Genomic DNA, 4,125 nt, shown 5'->3' with positions numbered 1-4,125 from the left:
GAGAGGTTGTATCTTTGCTACAGGAATCCTGGACAGCCTCTTTACAAATGGGACACTGTTTCTTTCAAGTGACTACCCCCAAATCCACGTTTGAAAATGAATAATCAGGAGAATCTATTTAACACCTTGCATTCTACAAGTTAAATGCAGTAATGCCATGTCTGCAAGGCTTCTCAAGCAGATTGAGCTGAGAAACAGAAAAGGAGAGTGATAGGCCTGTTGAAATCATTTCAAGGGCACTGACCAACTGAGGCCAAGAAGCAAATGTGAATGACAGAACTAAGAGGGTCTCCAAGTACATCCAGGGATGACAGCCTGATTACTTAATGAGAAAGTTGCTAAAGGAATTCAGCAGTAGCTAAGAATAAACTGTCTAAAAAAAACAGTAACTCCTCTGTGTTTTTCAGTTGATGAGAAAAATTGAATGGGTAGATGCAAAACTCAAGGAGAGTTAATTAAGGAAATTAATAACAATTAAGGAAATTAATGCGTTTAATTCAATATGGCATCCTGTCTGTTTTAATATTTATAGGGTAACAAAATTAAAGGGATTTTCCAAGGATTCACACATACAATCCAACCCCTCCCCCCCCAAAAAACCCACCATGTTTGTTGGTGTTGTTGAGGCAAGCAAATCAGTTAAGAAAAGAATTTATAACAGAATCCAAGTGTATTTCTTTCAAAACAATTCAGAGGTTCTACACTTTGCAGCACCAGCTACCACCCATTCCTTGATCAGGACGCAGAGAAACTATCATTCAAGTGGATGCCCTGGATATTTTAAAAAAAAAAGTCCAGATTAGCTTGTTTGGTTCAATGAGGCTCCCAAAGATGTTTTTCTTTGTGCTATATGCCAGTGTTGCAAATTATGCAAACTTTCACCAGCGTCCGACTGTATTATCTGTGAATCACTTGTTTGGAATTTAGCAGATGCAGGCTGTTGGTGCTCTCAGTGATGGGGCCAAACGTTGTATGGACTAAGCCAAGTAGCAGCACTCTTTCCCCCCTCGCCCCAACCTTTCCCACTTTAAGTAATGAACTCTTAAGAATCAGGTTTCTATCAACAAAATAACAGTTCCATGCCATGGGCATCCTTGCTTAGGGTAAATGTGGACAAGTTCGTGAATATAGATACCAATACAGATATGTATTTTTGTGATATGTAATGTTTGTAAATGTAAATCCCCATTAGGCATTGAATGTCAGACACATTCTGAATATATTGCAATTCTGTTGGGTTTTGTTGGCTTTGCTTGGCCATTTCAAGCATGCCAGTTCCACTAAGAGATAGTCTACATTAAAAACAAACAAATAAAGGAACGATGTGACTCATTCTTTGTGAATGAGTGCTTTCTCACGTTTACAGATGTAACTTATTTCTATTTAATCTTACAAACTGGAGATAAAATTTCAAGGGCTGAGCTGTCCTATATGCTAAATTACATGGGAGGAGTGGTGGGGGGTAGAGAGAAGTTTTGTTGCTGGGCCAGCATAACAAATAAAAAATCCTATACTCAGCCAGCCTACCCCCCCCCACCAAAAAAACCAACAAAACAAAGCTGGGCAGCATGTTTTGTGCATGGTGGCTCTGCCAGTGCCACCAGTAAGGGTCTGTCTTGGTGAGGGTGTCCACACATGGTTTGCATATAAAGGTAGTCAATCAATTCATGTTCATGTGGACATGATCCCAAACTCAGTTTTCACAGACATGCATGCACACACAACTCCCACACCTCCATAGTGCTTCCTCCTCAATTTTGTGAATTCTTCAGGCCTAGGTGGAACCCTCCTGTAGTGACCCTCCTCAAGTGCTCTTCTACCACCCATTGCTCACAAGCACTCTTTTGGAGTGCAAAGAGATAGAGGTACAAACTAAACAGCCCTCCCTCCCCAATAGCTCACTTGGCAGAAAGCCTGCAGAGAGGATGCACAAGTCCTATTTGGATAAAGGTTTGAGATCTGCTGACTGAGGAAGCGCTCACTTGCCAAAGAGGACAAAGGAAGGGAGCGGGATGCCCAGTAATACACAGATGGGGTGGAGGGCCATAGATGGAGGGCTTTTGCAATAAAGGGAGCCAGCCATAGTCAGTTTCTAATAGAGCAAAGAGTTGGGAAGGAAGAATTCAACTTCCACCAGAAAAAATTGGGGCTAGGTATAAGACTTCATCCATTTTCTACATTTATATTAATGCCAAACATAAATGAGAGGAAGTGGCACTTAACCACAGCAACAACAGGAAACAGAGACATATGGGGCTTCTAGTTGGCAGCTCCATTCATTTATGGAGAGCAGGAGTCTCAGCTGGTAAAATAGCTTAGCTCTTACTTGCAGGTCCCAGATCTGAATCCAGGATCTAGCTCCCACAGATAAGGGAAGGAGGGCTTTTCACCTTCTGGCACAGCTGAGGTACTAAGAAGGAACAGACACGTCTATTCCCAAATACCTCACACACTGTGGCAGGTGTGGACACTCTGAAAGTCTTGCCTCCTATTTCTTTCCAGAGCTGGAGTCAGCAGTGATACTGGCCCTGACCACTGTCAAGCTTCATGATAGGATCCCATCTCAAAGCTAAATCATACTAAGGAGATAGAGAAGAGTAATTCCTCATGACGAAGAAACATAAAGGAAAGTTTTAGCCTTACACTACATCAGTGTTTCTTAACCTTAGCAACTCTAGTATGTGTAGACTTCAACTCCCAGAATTCCCCAGCCAGCATGCTGCCTGTGGAATGCCGAGAGTTGAAGTCCACACGTCTTAAAGTTGCCAAGGCTGAGAAGCACTGCACTACATAGTTGACAGAAACAGAATCATCCTGAAGAGAGAGAAAACCAGATGCCATTCTTGAGCAGTCACCCCAGCAGAGCTCCTTGCCTTGGCTCCATGTGTCCTCCATCCCATACTTCCACCATCATGCATAATAGTCTTTCACGGAGCATGCTAGGATCAGGAGCTTGCCTCAGACAAGAAGGTGGGCAACCCAATGGAACCGTTTGTCCTGGCAATGGCTTCAAGAAGCTTTTTTGCAGTTTTTGCCTAAGTGAATTAGACTTACCTGGTTTATGGATTATAACTATTATTATCCATCAGTTTGCCCACTGCCACAGAGTTTTTACCAGTGTTTTTAGGATCAAGCTGTATGTCACAATTCTCAGTTCTCTTTGGAAATCAAATGAGCCATAACTGTTGCTTCTTTGTTGTATTTGACTTTACACTGGTTCATTTAGTTCCATAGTTGAAATAAAGACACATCATCCCATCAAATGCTCTTCCTGTTATTTTTATTGTAAGCATATTGGTTCTTAGCACACCATTTAAACTGGCTTGTAGGAAAAGAAAATACATTTTTTGCTAAATAGTTTGTGGCTTGAACTTGCTGACCTGCTATGCTCTGTAGACAATAGGGCAGGACTGTTCTAATTCCTTTAATAGGCTTCAATAGTGCAGCCAACTGAAATTGTGTAACTACAATGTTTAAACATAGATGCGAGGCCATGATGCCACTGTGGTCTTGCAATTTTGATTGTGAGGTAATAGATACACTGCTTGAAAGGAACCAGAACTACACTTGGATTTTTCCAGAAAGCACCTGCAGAATACTACATCAGATCCCCAGAGAATACTCTGTATCTTGTGAATATCTTTAACCCCCATTAATTCTCAGTCCCATTCAACCTGGTACAAATTGTTACTTCTCTCTTTCCAAACACAGAGGTTGGATTCATATACCATGCCAAATGGTGCCTTTTAACCAAATTTTATTGAATAAATCATAAACACATTAAGCCATAAATGATGGTTTATAAATAGTATGTCTGTGTTCACACAGCAAGTGGTTAGCTAGAAAAGGATCTTGTTTTCAGGATTATTTCTAGTCAGAAATAACTATTTCTAGTCAGGGGTCTTTTTAAAATCCAGAAGAGTATTTGACTTTCACTCACTTTCATTCACTATTATCAAAAACAGCTTTATTTTCAAGAACCGTGTTGAGTGCTCTAGTGAAGGATCTTGTTTGTCAAAAGTAATATTTTATTTTCAGAATCTTACTGTGCCATTGTGCCTAAACAGAAACCCAAGCAAAAGTGTAACACAATTCAGTTATCTGGAAAAGGAAACACACAGACAT

General features: G+C 40.8%; 1 long non-coding RNA gene across 1 annotated transcript; it reads right to left on the bottom strand.

Moving 5' to 3' along the window:
* Window positions 1-3,263: 3,263 nt before the first annotated feature.
* LOC134501230 (uncharacterized) lies at window positions 3,264-4,125 on the bottom strand. The gene is made up of 2 exons (XR_010068324.1): window positions 3,729-4,125; window positions 3,264-3,629 (listed from the first exon to the last, which is right to left on the bottom strand). It is a non-coding gene; the product is annotated as an uncharacterized LOC134501230 (long non-coding RNA).

Source organism: Candoia aspera, chromosome 7 (assembly GCF_035149785.1).
Source record: "Candoia aspera isolate rCanAsp1 chromosome 7, rCanAsp1.hap2, whole genome shotgun sequence".
Lineage (NCBI taxonomy): Eukaryota > Metazoa > Chordata > Lepidosauria > Squamata > Boidae > Candoia > Candoia aspera.
The sequence above is the reverse complement of the archived record's forward strand: the minus strand, read 5'-3'. Positions and strand labels throughout refer to the sequence as shown.